General features: G+C 47.7%; 1 long non-coding RNA gene and 1 pseudogene across 1 annotated transcript; both read left to right on the top strand.

Moving 5' to 3' along the window:
• Window positions 1-1,080: 1,080 nt before the first annotated feature.
• Window positions 1,081-17,519, top strand: part of LOC127000332 (ras-related protein Rab-18-like) — a 55,520-nt pseudogene continuing 39,081 nt past the window's right edge.
• Window positions 5,622-12,955, top strand: LOC127000335 (uncharacterized). Its single transcript, XR_007753920.1, has 3 exons — window positions 5,622-5,908; window positions 11,236-11,528; window positions 12,817-12,955. It is a non-coding gene; the product is annotated as an uncharacterized LOC127000335 (long non-coding RNA).

Here is a 17,519-nt window from a genome sequence, read left to right as displayed (position 1 = left end):
CAGTCTCTTACAAACCTTATTCAGCCTCTTTCGCTCCTTCCTAGCATCCTGATCTCCCCATTCCACCATGGCTTGTACTTTCTCTTCCTTCCATTCGTACTCACATACCCAATCCGTCGAGTTGCGGCTCTCCTTACATTTCCTACAAACTCACTATTGGCTCCATCCACGTCATGCACACTTCCATTTATCCAGTCTAATTCCCTCAGGTCTACCTGGAAATCTTCCCATCTAACATCCCTCAACCTCCATTTCTTTCTTTCTCTCTTCACTTCACCTTCATTCCAAGCATACAGGTCACATTCCACCACCAGCATATTGTGATCCTGGCAGGAGTAATGCTTTCCTGTACGTTGCGAGTGCTGATGATTGCAAGAATTGGCAGACATATAGGATTAAATTAAAACCTAATGGAAGACCCACTATATGTGTGTGTGTGTGTGTGTGTGTGTGTGTGTGTGTGTGTGTGTATGTGCTAAGTTAATTACATATAGCCTATACACTCAGATGCTGTGTGATGTAGTCATTATTTTCTTTTTAGCAGCAGTAGTAGTAGTATTGTAGTTGTAATAGTAGGTGTTGTAGTATCACTAGTAGTTGTTGTAGTAGTAGTAATATAGTAGTAGTAATTGATGTAGTTGTGGTAGTAGTTGTAGTAGTAGCAGCAGTAGTAGTAGTAGTAGTAGTTGCTGTAGTTGTAGTTGTATTAGTTGTAGTAGTAGTTGTAGTAGTATATATAGTTGTAGTAGTAGCTAGGCTAGTATATATAAGTTGTTCTAGTATAATTATATAGTAGTTGCTGTAGTTGTAGTTGTTGTAGTAGTAGCAGTGGTAGTTATAGTTGTATATTAGTAGTAATAATAGCAATATAGTTGTAGTACCATATAGTTGTAGTAAGTTGCTGTAGTAGTAATAGTAGTCAGAAATGATCAAATCAACAAGAATATGACAGACTGACAAAAATTAAAAGAAACAGAACCAATGGCGAAGACAGACCGAAAAAAAAAAAAATGGCTGCATAAAAAGTCTCCTGAGGGAAGTTGCCACCCTCGCAACACTGCTGGGTGCCCCGCTGCCCGCCTGCTTGGCAACCCCCGGGCAGTAGTGCCATTGTTATCATCTGCCAGTCTGCCACTCCCTGCCCAAACACGAGAACGAGTGTTGGTGCTCGCCACTCTTCACAGAGAGAATGGCAGCTCAAGACATACTAACCACACTCAAGATCCTCATCATTGGCGAGCGGTGCGTCGGAAAATCATGGTAAGTGCGAAATTATTTGAAGGTGAAGTTGCAAGGGAGCATGAGTCAAGGGCCAGGGTGACGTTGCCGTAGTATATGTTTTTATTTTTTTATATATTTTTTTATTAGGAGGTTATATATTCGAGTCTCCACCTTCAAAGATCGAGCCTTTTTTCGTACAGAAGTGACAACAGCACCGGCCTGGACCAACACTTCTTGTCAGTGCTAGCAGCTTTTGAGAGATCTCAGTACGGTATCCGTCATCCGGTTTGGTGAGTGGTCCGTCCTGTACACGTTTCTACCTCGTATTCAGGGCCAGTCGATCGCCACTATGCTGAAAATCTAAAACTCCTATTATTTCAAGATACTACGACATATACGTCCCCCATCTAAGTTAACGTACTACGTAGTGAACATATGAGATGTATAAGCTTGTAAGGGGGTTGAATGGATATAATTAAGGGAAGGGTTAAAAAGAACTGCTGATATATGGTGGAGATAAGATTGAGTTTTTTTTATTGAATTGTTAGATCATACGGCGCTGATAAGACTAGGAACTTAGGAAGACAGTTAATGGAAAACAAAAGGGAGATGTGAGAGGATACGAGAACCAAAAGAGGGGGGGAGAAAGGGGAAAGAGAGGGATCGAGATGTGAAAGGAAAGGAGAACCAAAAGAGCGAGGATATAAAGGGGAGAAAGGAAATTAGGGAAAGGACAACACACACACACACACACACACACATTTCTGAGGTTTCTAAGAGGCTTCCTGATCATCTGTCTTCCACAAGGGCAGAACTCTATGCCATATATGAAGCCCTCCATATCACTATAGCTCTCGGGAAAGATGTGTACCTGTTTGTTGATAGTCAATGTGCCTTGTATGCTCTTCTGTCCTCCTCCCCTTCTGACTGTGATATAGTCAATAAGTGCCTTAGTGCCCTTAGCCTGCTGGAGTGCTGTGGTGCTACTGCACACTTTATCTGGGTGCCCTCACATGTTGGGCTGCCCCATAATGAAAAGGCAGACAGACTTGCTCGTGCTGCCTCTGATGATCTCAATGTACACCCAGGTGTTGAATACACCTATAATTATGTTAAGAATAGACTTCGATCCCTTGTTAGTGAGTCTGTTACCAATCAGCTTGCCTTGAGGTGTCAGGATGGTAGTCCACCCAGACTTATGGTAGGCTTAGTGCATCCTATGATCTGGTGGTGATGCGGCTGAGGCTGGGTTATAGATATTACTGGGAACTCAGTGGGGCTGACCCTGTACCTTGCCGCTTGTGTGCCAGGCCAGGGGGTCACACGCTCAAACACTATGCCCTGCAATGTTCTGCTATTAGTGCCTACCGCCCACAGGGCCACTGGGACCTGCCTGGGCTGGTTCATTAACAATAATGTTCTTTCAGCTGTGCTTAGTGAGTATCCTGCATTTGCCCCTAGATTGTAGTCCATATGTACAGTCCCTTATGTCTGCTCCCTTGACTAAATCAAGGCCTTTATTTTTTTAGCACTTGTCCCCTACCATTGTATCTTTTTAGTTTCCTGGTGCTACTTACACATGTATCCTTAGTTGTATAATCACACTCTGTACTGCCTGGGGGTTGGGATGGCATGCTCCTCCCTTCTCCTTTGTTGTTTTGCTTGCAACAATAAACTATCAATCAATCAATCATCAAGTAACCACCAACAGACGATAAATAGGAAGGCAGACAGGTGGCCTAAAAATAGAATCTACCTCAGTTCAGATGAAGGTAGGGGAAATAGCCTTTGCAAAGGCCTTCCTTTTGCTATACCGATGCTATCTTTGGGTGGTTGTGGTCCACTGTTTTTCTCTTTTTTCCAGAGTCCATAGAGAACCTGTTTCATTTCTTCTTCTTCTTTAATGTTTTAAGGGGCTGGTTAGGTCACGGGACCACGGCCTCTAAAGCCCCGGCAGTACAGGTTGCTTGTGGCTGCCGTTGTAGTTAAAGTGGGTGTAGGGGCTATATAGATCTTTACGAGTGAACGGGTTCCTTTAGGCTCATGTAACAGTCCTTGGCGCAGTTTGTTTACACGTTCTCCGAGTGTTGTCACGCCGCTGTCATTCTCTGCATCCTGGGCAACACCGCAGTGGACCAAGCGACCACCCTGGCACACTCCCGCCCCAGCCAACAGACAGACCACCAGGCCACAGTGACCTCCAAACACACCTCAGACAGACTGATCTTGACCACCTCTTATTTAAACCAAATCACATGGAACTGCACTGAGGTGATAATGATGTCAGAACCCTATGTAATAACTGTGTGGTGAACTACTGCCGATAATAACTGGAGTTTTCATATAAAGAAATGGGTGACACTGAGTCCACATCATATAGCTAGTGAGGTTGCTTACCATATCTGAGGTGATGGTAGGCAGTTGGGGGATTAGTTCAAAAAGGGAGGGCAAAACCTCCAATTTGTTGTGAATATGTTATCTTATGCCACAGGGCTCCCAAGTGTGGAGGCCACAGGGAAGGAGAGGATGTACAAGGTGTGGGGATGTTGTCCTCAATAAACATAATTTTATTTAGTGGCACAGTTGCTGCAGCACTCCTGTGTTGTGGTGCCAAAATGCTCACACCATTTCACGCCACTTTTCAGTTTATTGGTGCGGTTCACTGATGATACATATGACATCTTAAAGTCAACCATAAGCATTGACTACAAGACAAAGACAATCACAGTTGATGGCAAGGCAGTAAAACTGGCCTTATGGGTGAGTTTATTGTATTGTCCATATATCTTTGTTGATAGTAATCTCTGTGCCTGGCAGGAGCTTGGAAAATAATCCATTTACAAATAACACAACTGTTCTTAACCTGGAAATAGTCAAGCTTTGTCTACAGACATGTTGGATTACATAAGTTGCATGAGCACAACAATATATGAATAAAATGACACATTGGCAGGAATCCCCACAGCATATGCTGCCTTTGCTCATTTCCTGGCTCTACTTGTTGGGTCAGATCAACATAGATTTGATTTACTACTTAAGTATTATTTTATAATTCCCATGCTACAGAAAATAGATCCCAGAGAAAACCATGTTTTTGAAATTTATTTGGTTGTTGTTCAGTCCACATAAAGCAACAAACACAAAACAAAGAATTTGTCTTGATCTAAAGAAATATTTCCCAGGTCTCACACATTTCTGCCACCCTCCAGGACACAGTGGGGCAGGAAAAGTTCCACTCCCTGGTCCCCAGCTACTACCGCGGGGCGCACGGCGTGATCCTGGTGTACGACGTGACCAATAGAAGCACCTTTGCCAAGCTGGACATGTGGCTCAACGAATTGGACACTTACTACTCCGGGACCAATGTTGTCAGGATGCTGGTGGGGAACAAGATTGATGAGGTGAGAGACAGGCAGAGGGATACCTGGGCTGAGGAATATAGATAAATAGAATTACAGACTCAGACAGATATACAGATAGGTAGACTAGAGTTAGATGAAGGAGTCAGTCATGAGTGCCCCTTAGGAAAGAGCGACCATGAACTATTGAAGAAGAAAACTTTAGAATGATGTGAATATCAAGATGAGGCTTATAAGGAAAAGAAGGAAAAACTACACTAAGGCAGATTATGTTGGACTCACGACTTTCTGTGGTGTGTTAGACTGAACTGATATGAAAAGGAGTACTAATATTCAAGAGAAATGGGACTTTTTTTATGAATATTTACAACAGAGGAATAGAGATATATGTTCCATACTACACAGTAAAATCTTAAGGAGAGAAAACATGGTTTGGATAGAGGTGTGAAGCAGCAAAACGAAACAGAAATGAGGCATGGAGAAATTTAAAGAAAAGACCAAATAAAAACAACAGGAAGGAAAGGTTATCGAGTGGATGAAGGATTACTTAACAGGAAGAGAAATGAGGACAGTGATTAGGGAAGAGAAATCAAATTGGAGGAGAGTAAAGAGTGAAGTTCTTCAAGGCTCAGTTTGTCCTTCAGTACTCCAGCCTTTTCACTCTCCCGTTCTCTCATCATTACCCAACATTTGTTATTCCACACTCCTGTCCTCTCACTCATCATCATTCTCATTTATCCTTGCTTGCTAAAGTCTCATCACATCTCCCTCATGACTCAGGTTTACTTTGCACTTCATTCCTCTCTCATTCCCTGCCAACATCCACTTCATTGTTACACTCATGTACTTTGACACTCTCGTCCCTACATCCTCCTTGCCTGTATCTCACCATAACTCGTTTGGCCTGGCAGGATGAGGTTGAGGTGAGCCGGGAAGAAGGACTCAGGTTTGCCCGACGCCACGCCATGCTGTTTGCTGAGGTTTCGGCCAAGACCAGGGACGGCGTGCACCGTGCCTTTGAGGACCTTGCAGAGAGGGGAACCGAGCTCGGCAGCCATCTTGGATAGCAGTCCCTGCTCCCAGCCAGACTTTTTCGCCTTGAGCGCCGACCCCAGTCCACTGTGCTTAACCAGACCACTCTCAACCCTGCACGACACTCCCGGCAACCCCCTGGATGTCGTCTGACCCGGGAGGAGGCCGCGAGGCCGCCTCCACCCCCCTACCTCTCCCATCCGGCGCCTCACCCGCCGGACCCCAGCAACAGCTCCCTCCCGTGGAGGACATGGACGCCGCCACCCTCACCTCCAAACGGCCACGCTCTCCAAACGGTGACGTACCAACCAACAAAAACAAACATCATGTCTCACACCACACCCCTGACCCCACCAACCCGCTCCCCGAGCACGCCATCCTACCCGCCACCCAGCCCCTCCCGCAGGGCCCCACGGACCCCCTCCATCAACCACCCCCCGAGGGATCCCTAGGTGGCCCTGGACCCACTCCTGCTCCCGCCTTCACCTCCAACCTTGACCCCACCGGCAAGCCACCCCTAGTGGTATTCATGTCGTCCTTCACTCACACCCGCTCCTTCATCCACCCGTCCAAGGTGGCCACTGCTCTGCATGGCTCCATCTTCCAAAAGAAGGTAATCGAGGGGACCCTGCGGATCACGCACGGGGGGTATGGGGTACGTTTTGAGGTGGCAAACCTCGACAACCTACCCCAGACGCCAGAGTCCGTGACCTCCCTGGGGGAATGGCCCGTCCGTTGCCGGGTGATTGACCCAGACCCTGCCCACAAATTCACATACGGACGAATCTACCCAGTAGACACAGCCCTGACTGACTCAGACATCCTCCACAAACTAACTGTTTTGGGAGGATCCCCTCTCCTCCAGTGCCATTTGCGGCTTCCCGGCAAATTGCGACGGCGGGCACCAAGACCCCAGGACTGGCGATCCGCATCAAATTCAAAGGCCCTCTCCCATCGCATGTGGCCATTGACAGCACAGCCTACACAGTGCGGCCCCACACCCTCCCAGTCCTACAATGCTTCCACTGCCTGGCGTACGGGCATGGAACAGGGACCTGTAGGGGCCATGCCAGGTGCCGCACCTGCAGCGGTTTCCACGTTGCCAAGGACTGTACAAGAGATCCTTACTGCCTATACTGCCAGGGCGAGCACAGGCCCACCTCCAAACTCTGCCCTGCTCATGCAGTAGCAGAGGACATCCAAAATAAGCTAGCCAGGGACGAACTGTCCGTGCCAGAGTCCCGCAGCGGATGCGGGAAATACAACCCGGAGCCTTCCGCCCTGGTCAACCACCTCACACCCCCCCCGCTGCCGCTCTGCAGACTGCCCCTGGGGTGTTGGAGCCAGCACCCCCCTCTCACCACACTGGCGCCACTAGCCGCTCCACACAACACCTCCCCTCCCTCTCACTCCCTCCACACCGCTCCAGCACCCCACCCCCACAGCCACTCAGCACCACCGGCCCCCTCACCCGCACCCCCCCACGAACACCTCGCACCCCACAGCACCACACCCAGAGAACCCCTGTCTCCCGCACACCCACCTCCAAGACCGCAGCTCACTCCCCAAAGAAACAACGTTCTCCCGACACACCTCAACCCAAAACACTATTCGCCTTACCCCCCACACAGCACACACCCCTACCACCCCCTTCCCAGAAGGAACTGCCCTTCACCCCATGTCTCTTACGGGACACACCTCTGCCACCCAATCCCAGCCTCCTCAACCACCCCCCCTTCTCCCAGGCTGCCCATCCCAACTCCTTTACCCCCAGACAAACCAAGCACAACCTCCATCCCAGTTCACCACACAGCTGCCCACTACCATGCAAGCCACCCCATTCCCACCATCTCAACCAGTAAACACTGCAGAACAGCCCCCCGCAACCCACTCACTCACCTCCATCATCTGTGGCCTCGCCCCTGTCGTCCTGACCTTCTTCTCACTCCTCTCTGCCGGACACTCCCTCTCAGAGTGCTTCTCTAAAACCCTCCCCTCCCTCATTTCCTTCTTTGGTTCATTTTCACCCTGAACCCTCCACCAACCTCCCCCTTCCTTTTCTGGAATGCCAGGTCCCTCTACCATAAACTTCCACAATTTAAAACTTATCTTTCCTCCATCTCTCCTCTTCTCATTGGGGTCTGTGAGACCTGGCTCACTGACCCCTATTCTCATTCCTGGTTACTTTCCCTACAGGAAAGACCGCCGAGCAGGAGTTGTGGGCGGAGGCCTACTGCTTTTGGTCCGGCGGCCCCTTCCCTCCTGTCAGCTATCCCTCACTCCTTACCCGGGGGGACACTTAGAGTTCCTGGGAGTTCGGGTCACCTTCACGGGTCCCTTGACGTCCTTATCCTTTACAACCCGTGTCAGGACATCTCAACACTAGAATATCGCCACCTCTTCAATCAGCTCTCCTCCCCAGCACTCATCATGGGTGACTTTAACGCCCACCACACTCATTGGGAGCCGTCCCTCCTTGCGGCTCAACAGAACCGTTCGGGGCACTCCCTAGTGGATTTCCTCACCGGCAGTGCCTCCTTCTCCCTCCTCACCCCTCCTGATCTTCCCACCCGCATTGACCCCGCAACAGGCAGGGCATCCACCCTCGACCTTTGTCTGGGTAATGGCCCTTTGCACCTCACCACCATCACCACCGGGCCCCACATCGGCAGCGACCATCTTCCTGTCATCCTTACCTTCCCTTCACTAATCCCACCTCCCCCCGCTTCAGGCCGCCCACGATGGTCCCTTAGGGCTGACAACTGGCACTCCTTCCTCGACCACCTCTCCTCCACTCCTCTCCCTCCCAACCCTTCTCCTGACGTAGCCGTAGGGGCCCTAGCAGACACCCTGGTGGAAGTGGGGTCCCATTGCTTCACCTTCTGCTCCTCCCAGCCCCCGCGTCTTCTTCGAACTCCTTGGTGGAACCGACAGTGCGAGGCTGCGGTGAGGTGCGCTGGGCATTCAATGCCTGGCGTCACAGGCCCATCCCAGAGCTGCGCCGGAGGTTCCACCAATTGGAGGCACGATCTTGTCAGCCAAAAGGGCATCCTGGTCCGCCTTCTGCGCATCCCTTGATTTCTCAACCTCACTCACCAAAACTTGGCTATTCTTCAGGAAGATGGTCCGGCCCCAGGCCCCTCTCATGTTCCCTCTCCATCACGGTGTTCCACTAGCTGGGGATGCCCAGAAAGTGGAACACCTAGCCTCCATTTCCAAACACGGCTGGGCTCCCCAGACCCAGTTCCTCCCCTATCCTACCCCACCAACTCCCACCCACCCTATCGCCAAGCCTTTCCTACCACAGAACTCACCGCAGCCATGGTGGGGAAATCCACTGGGGATGACGACATTCCTAATGAATTTCTCAAACACCTCCCAGAAGCTTACTCCCTCTTCCTCCTTCAGATCTTTAACCATAGCTGGCTTTCAGGCACTTTCCCTCATCAGTGGCGCCACGCCATCACGCTTCCACTGCCAAAGCCAGGGAAGGACCCCACCTTACCCTCCTCTTACCGACCTATCAGCCTTCTTTCCTGCACCAGCAAACTCTTTGAACACCTCGTGCTAACGAGGCTTTCTTGGTGGTTGGAACACAATCATCTCCTTCCCTCCAACATGTCTGGTTTCCGGCCCCACCGTGGTACCCTCGACGCCCTCCTTGACCTCGACCATCATGTTAAGGAGGGCTTAGCCGGGGCGCTTCACGTTGGCCGCCTTTCTTGACCTTGAAGGAGCCTTTGATTCTGCCTCACACAATGCTATCCTCTCTAAACTTTCCACTCTGGGTCTCTTGGCACTCCTCTACTCTGGATACGCTCTTTCCTCTGGTAGAACCTTCTCTGTCTCTATTGGGAACACCTTCTCCCACCCCTATCCTATCCGTGAGGGTTCCCCAAGGCTCGCCCTAAGCCCTCTCCTCTTCAACATTCTCCTGTCTGATCTGCCTTCCCCTCCAGGCACTCATACCTTCCTCTATGCCGACGATATTTCCCTCCTATGCTCTGCCCCCTCTCTCCCTGAGGCACAAACCCTCCTCCAGAGGGGGCTCGACACCATCAGCCATTGGTGCACTCAGTGGGGCCTCACCCTCTGTGCACCAAAGTCATGCCTCATGTGCTTCACCCGTCACGCATCCCTGCCATCCTCAAGCACACCTAACAGGCACAGTCATCCCTTTCCACAACACACAGATTCCTGGGTCTAGTGTTGGATGGCCTCCTTACATGGAGGCACCACATAAGTGACCTCGAACCTCCTGTCTGCCCCGGCTGAACCTCATGAGGGCCCTGGCGGGCGTCAAGTGGGGAGCCAACAGAGTCACACTCCTCCACTTCTACCGTGCCTACATCCGTAGTAAAATAGACTACGGATGTGAGGTTTACGGCTCGGCTTCCCCGACGCTCCTTCAACAGCTGCAGGTGGTGCAGAACACCGCACTTAGGATAGCCCTCGGTGCCTTCAGGTCGTCACCCACCCTGGCCCTGCAGGCAGAGGCGGGCATTCCCTCACTAGACCACAGGCGCAACACCAAGACAGTCACCACCTTCCACAAAATAACATCCTCCCCTCACTCCTCCCTTCACACTGTCCTATCCCAACACCGACCTGCCCCACTTCCAGCCCCACAGGCCTTCCGAGCCCACACCCCATTCATCACTCGAGCCCTCTCTATCTACACCTCCCTCTCCGTCACCCCTCCACCATTCTCCCCCCTAGCACACCTCTCTCCCCTGGGTCCATGGTTCCCCTTTCCCTCCTTCATTTCCCTTGACCTTCAGTCGCCGTGGACCAAAGCAGACTGCCCACACCAGGGGAAGGCCCTCTTCCTGTCCCTCCTCTCCACAAAATACAAAAACACCTTTTTCATTTTCACCGATGGCTCCCACATCCCCTCCCCTCCTTCCACCAGTGCTGCCGTTTACCTCCCAGCCCTACACACCTCCACAAACTGGAAGCTCCATCCCCACACCACCATCCTAGGGGCAGAGCTCTTTGCCATCAGGGAAGGCCTCACAGCAGCAACAACACTTCCCCCACACCAACCTGTCTCCCTCTTTACAGACTCCCTCACTTCCCTTCAACTCATCTCAACTCACAAACCTCACACACACCACACACTATGCTTTGCCATCCACTCCCTCCTGGCACAGCTGACCTCCGGGGGCAGACGGGTCCACCTTCAGTGGGTCCCTTCCCATATTGGCATCGGCAACACGTGGTGGACCAAGCCAACCTGGCACTCACACCCCCAGCCAATAGATAGACCACCAGACCACAGTGACCTACTGACCCACCTCCGACAGTCCTCCAACAGACACTGGACCACCAGACTAACAGTTGACCTCAGACAGCTCACCCTTGGACGATACAGACACACCCCTGCCCAGCACTGGCGGACCTACTCCCCCAGTCGTCCCCTCGACACGGCCATCACCCGCCTGAGGATTGGCCACACCCGCCTCAACGCTCACCTGCACCGCTTGAACATGGTCCAGGACCCACACTGCCCATGGTGCCCCACACAACCCGACACACCAGAACACCTCCTCCTCCACTGCCCGAGATTCTACTCCCTCCGCACCAACCTCAAAGCATCCCTAACCAGCCTCCACATCCACAGGCCAACCCTAGAGGACCTGCTGGGCAGCGACACCCTCAACCCCAACACAGCCTTCCAAGTCATCAAGTGTACGCAAACCTTCCTGCAGAAGTCGGGGCAACTCGACAGAATCTAACTCCACCCTGGTGACAGAACGACAAACAAAAACCTGATACCAACTACCACTGACGGGGCTCTAGAGGCTGTGGCCCCACAGCCTAACTAGCCCCATAAAACCACCCAAGAAGAAGAAGACCTTGCAGAGAAGGTGAGGGCTCGGGGAGGATGATCACGGCTGCTTTTCTCATTTTAATGTAGGTGTAGTTAAAATAAGGTTTTCTTGTGCCTCTACTTCTGTATTATCATCTCATCTTTCCATATATCTATCTATATTCTGTACTTTTAATAACCTGTAAAAGTGGTTCATAGAAACCTCAAGGAATGGGGTCTGGCTGACTGATATTGTAGGAACTGATCTCAAGGCAGTGGCCAAGAAAGGGAGAACTTGCAGTATGAGTGGTAAATCTTTCAAGAGAGGAACATCAAGACATCTCTGGAACTTGACTGAGCCCTCCAGTCACAAGCCCGCAAGCACTGCCACTTCCAATCCAAAGATTCAGCAACACATGGTGCCAACCAAGTGTCCTCTGTCTTGAGGAGGCATAACTTGAGGGTCCAGTGCTGTAGTACATAACAGTAACTCTTTCAACTGTGCCAGAGGCTGTTATTTGTTACTTGAGGATCCAGTGCTGCAGTTAGTTCACAACATTAACTCTTAGAACTTTGCCAGGGGCCATTATTTGTTACTTGAGGATCCAGTGCTGCAGTTAGTTCACAACATTAACTCTTAGAACTTTGCCAGGGATGTTATTTGTTACTTGAGGATCCAGTGCTGCAGTTAGTTCACAACATTAACTCTTAGAACTTTGCCAGGGCTGTTATTTGTTACTTGAGGATCCAGTGCTGCAGTTAGTTCACAACATTAACTCTTAGAACTTTGCCAGGGGCCATTATTTGTTACTTGAGGATCCAGTGCTGCAGTTAGTTCACAACATTAACTCTTAGAACTTTGCCAGGGATGTTATTTGTTACTTGAGGATCCAGTGCTGCAGTTAGTTCACAACATTAACTCTTAGAACTTTGCCAGGGGCCATTATTTGTTACTTGAGGATCCAGTGCTGCAGTTAGTTCACAACATTAACTCTTAGAACTTTGCCAGGGATGTTATTTGTTACTTGAGGATCCAGTGCTGCAGTTAGTTCACAACATTAACTCTTAGAACTTTGCCAGGGGCTGTTATTTGTTACTTTTCAAAACATGAGAAATTAGTCTGCTGGGAGAAAGAAAAACCTCTTTAGCCCAGAGGATTCTTTGGCCTTTTTTCACATCAGCAAGGGCACCAGGCACCACAGAATATGTAGATGGGTTAAACTCAACAAAAGCTTTCTTACTTTATAAAAAGTGGCATTCATTGCTTTGTGGTTTTTATTGGTTAATTTGGTTAAACTTTTTCTGGCTTGTAGTTTTCACGGGAACAGCTTATTTATGGGGCTTTTCAGCTCCTGTTCTGCCTTTACCAAAAAGGGAATCTTATTTCCACAGATCATTCATACTCCAGGACTTTGGGAGAAAGAAGAGAAGCCAAAAGAAAATATCAAAGTCAGTGATAAGCCTAAGGAAAACATAAGCTGTTGCAACCACGTTAACATACACATAAATATTCCCAAATTTTGGTGAGCCTGTTCTTGTGCTGCAGGCTTCCCTGCCACACTTGGTGCATCATCGTTTAACAGGAGGAAGTGGAAGCTTAGGAAGAACCTCATCCGTTGCATTTCCACCCGTGGGTAAGCTCATTTTCCTGCCCCAGGCTTTCCCATGACACCTGGTGCATCGTGACTCCTGGGAGGAAGTGGTGTTGTGTACATAGAACTTCATTCATGGATTTGCATTTTTTAAGGGTTGAAGAGGAGGATGTCTTTGGCTCACAAGCTCACCAGTGGGTTGATTGTGATTCTCCAGTCCTTGTTTATTGGGGCTGTGTAACTCTCCAAGCCTTTGTACACTCTAAGGATGTGTTTCACCTCATAAGCATGATTCTAGTTCATGGTCATGCTAGGTAAAAACTGTTCTTGGCAACAAAACCTAAGTAATGTAATGAAATTGTTTAAAAAGGTCTGTTATTCTTTATTTTGACAATGGTTTATGTTTGTGTGTAAGTGTGTGTCTGTGTGTGTGTATAATAATCTTAGCAAGTAAATAATCCACTTGAGATTGCATACATGACAAGAGTGAAAGAGGATGACTTTGTAAAGAGTATATGAGGGCAGGGTTGAAGGAGAGGGTGTCAGGGGGAGACCACCAGTGAAATGGATCAATAGAGTGGATGAGTATTGGAGAGAGGGAGCAGGCAGGCGAGGGATTGAGTGTGCTGGAACAGGGCAAGTAGGAAACACTTCTGCCGTGGCCACCCCCTTGACAGAACAGAAGTCCATATCCTTAAACCTATCAGTCTCCCATTATGCCCACTTTTGAGGGCCACAGGGGAAGATTAACTGGGTTTTCATAGGCGACTTTCCCATTCATGATGCTGAAGTCAATTAAAACTATCACTATAGCTGGTTCCACGAGAGCTGGTGGAGAGTTTCCTTCATGAATGGACTTGCTCTTCCTTCTAGCAGTTAATTAGTTTATTACCCACAAATAATATATGAACATACATAGACTTCTATGGAACATATTTCAGCATTAATGAGAGGACGGACGATAAAATATAAGAGGTTCTTGCCTTAGGCCTATGTTTTCGTTTGGACTCCGTAGCATCGCTACACATTATGACTAAGCCAGGCCCAAAAATATACCAAGAAATCTTACAATAAATGAGTTAATTAACGAAGGACATTGTGTTATATGCCATGCCAATTACCACTCCAGGGCAATATTTCTCTGGATATTGTGCTGAGATATGAAACAAATATTGTTTAAGTAGAAGTTTTATGTTGATACAGTTTGATTTTCATATTTCAGTTCAGTTTTCCTGAGAATTTTTTTCTAATAGTCCATGGAATGGTGTGTGTGTGTGTTGGTGAATGCTGCCTGCACCTGGCTGATGTGATTCATTGTTATGTGCTGTGAACCACACACACACACACACACACACACACACACACACACACACACACACACACACACACACACAAACACAAGCACACACACAAACACAAGCATACACACACACACACACACACACACCTTTCAGCAGCTGCACATAAGCCAGCTGCGACAGCAATGTCATTTGGGTCCAGTGGGTATTTGTGTTATAAAAAAGTATTTAAAGGTACCTTTTATTATATGTTATACATCATCATCATTTCATCGATGCCTGCTCCACGGCAGAAGAGCTTCCAACTTTCTCTATCCAGACACTCCCTCCTTGCCTGCTCAAAGTTTCTCAAAGATCTTTCCCCCCTCTCCCTAACGTACTCTTGCACCCTATCCCTCCATTTCACTGGAGGTCGTCCTCTAGCATTCCCTCCCTCTATCTCACTCACATACACCCTTCTGGTCATCTTACTCTCCTCCATTCGCTCCATGTGGGGAAACCACTTTAAAGTCTGTCGCTTCACTTCTTCCACCACTCCACACTTCTTCCCTTCACCCCTGTGACACATTCCAAAATGCTCGTACACACTTTCATTACTCATTCCATATATTCTACTCACACCACAAGCACTCCTCAAATAACTCATTTCCACTGCCTGCACTCTAGACCTCTGACTTTCATTCCAGGCCCACGTTTCACTTGCATATGTGAGGGTTCGTACTATTATTGTATTTCTCAAATCCCTCTTTACCTCCATGCTCACACTTCTGCCATTCATGATTCGTCCCAAAGACCCTACAACCCTTCTTCCTTGCAATGCCCTTTCTCTTGTCTCTCCCTCCGTACCACCATGCTTACACATAACTGATCCAAGGTACTTCAACTCATTGACCTCCTTCATTTCTTCACCATTCAAAATTATTTTTCATTCTTTTTCACATTCAATTCCCACTCTATATGGGCATACAAAATCTACAACCTCACTTCTACTTCACTCACAAACCATCACTTTACTTTTCTTGACGTTTACTTTCAGCTTTCTCCATTTACAGACACATTCAAAAACACTGACCAAATTTTGTAGGTCACTTTCATTTTCTGCAATGAGTAAACAGTATCAAATTCAGTACCCACTTCCTTCCCTCATTGAACATTCCTACTCCAACTTCCTAACTTTGCCCTTCATTTCTCTAATAACACCATCCATATAAATATTGAATAACCATGGTGACAAGACACACCCTTGTCTTAAGCCCACTTTTATCTCAAAATGTTCACTTGTTTCTCCAGTAATTTTGACATATGCAGATGCATCCTCATAGAAAGACTTTATTGCACTAAGCAGTTTTCAGGTTTATATATATATATATATATATATATATATATATATATATATATATATATATATATATATATATATATATATATATATATATATATATATATATATATATATATATATATATATATATATATGTATGTGTGTGTGTGTGTGTGTATGTGTGTGTGGACATCGAGGAACTATGGGCAAGAGAAAGAGACATGTTGATGGAGGAAGGAAATAACATCTTAAGGAGAAAGAGGAATTCAAAGCAGCCATGGATAACAGAAGAAGCCCTTGAGGCATGTGATGAGAAAAGGAAGGCAAAAAACAAGAGAAATATACATCCATCAGAAGAGAATAAGAGATTATAGAGAAAGAAATGCAGAGAGGTAGAAAGAAAATGTGCAGAGGCAAAGGAGCGATGGATTGAATAACAGTGCGAAAGATGTGAGGAAAGCTTCAGCAGAGGACACTCACGAATGCTCTTTGAGACAGTAAGAAGATTGACAAGGTGTCGTGCCGTTCATGGGCACTCTTTTTAATTAATTATGTAGGTTCATTATACCTCAAAGTAGAATTAATTATTGATCATTTAAACCACAGAGTAAAATTAGTAGTTTATTCACCCAGTCTTATAAGGCACCATTATCGCACACAGGATCATCACCTGTCCAAGTAATATAGGTACCACGACTTTAAGAAAGTTACTTGAGGTAATTATTGTTTAGGGATTCTGATGGTGAACTAAGGGTCATAGGACAGGGTCCACTTATTAGAGGTTAGCTTACGTATCTTACATCACTAATTACACTTGTAAATACCATGAACACAGGTTAACATTAACACCTTAACCTAGCATGCACACATGGCAATAAGTAGCACCAACATAATAACTGTTTCCACCCACACGGGGAAACACAGACTCCACCATTCCACACCTTAATTAAGTCCTGACTAAACTAGTGAGTGTTTGCGCGGTAAAGATTCGTATTAGGTCCGTGCCAGTATCTCATAATCTACTTTATGAAACATCACTAGCTCTTCATATATCTTTTCTACAAACCTTCAACAGTCATGGAAACGCTTTGAAAATCCAATTCAAGGACTTTTTTTTTACTCTTGAAAATAAGGGATAATGTTTACGAAAGCGCGTCGCCTCCTCTGGTGCTGGCCGCGGCGACGCTGCAGCCGCCGCAGCCGTAAAATAGCTCGCAGAGGGTTTAGGGTCGGGGGCATATTTAAACTACTCCAACCAAACTTTACGACCTGGCGGCGGATGCTCAAACGGTCGTATCTCAACATTTGGTCCTAAATCCGCCATTGTGGCTGCAAGTGCTGCCCCGTGCGATGTTCAAAAAACGTCCTAGACGCCATCTTGTGACGTCAGGTCGCCCCTCAGCCTGACTGCTCGGGAGCGGGGCTAGATCCAACCAGTTTCCGTCCTAGCCCGTCGCCATTAAAGGAGTGTTTCCGCCTCATCCACATCTCCACCTCTATACACAATATAAGGTACGTGTTTGCACTCCTACTTAGGTATAGCTTTACATTAAGGTGGCAAGAGTCACAGGAACGCCTTTTACGCATGATGTGTGGGTTAGTTGTGGAGATTTAAGTGTAGCCGATTTAGGCGGTGGCTTGGTTGGCATACATCAATATTTTTTAATCTCATGAAGCTCTTATAGCCTCCATACATGTGTACAGCCTTATTTCAACGTGGCAAGGTTCACAGGAACGTCTTTCACGCATGATGTGTGCATTAGTTGTGGAGATTTAGGTGTAGCCAATAAGGCTTTGGCTCGGGTGGCTTGGATTAATATTTCTTATCCCATGCACCTGTAATAGCCTCCATACATGTGTATAGCCTTATTTCAACGTGTCAGG

The sequence above is a fragment of the Eriocheir sinensis genome, chromosome 18 (assembly GCF_024679095.1).
Source record: "Eriocheir sinensis breed Jianghai 21 chromosome 18, ASM2467909v1, whole genome shotgun sequence".
Classification (NCBI taxonomy): Eukaryota; Metazoa; Arthropoda; class Malacostraca; order Decapoda; family Varunidae; genus Eriocheir; species Eriocheir sinensis.
This window is presented reverse-complemented; position numbering and strand designations above follow the sequence as displayed.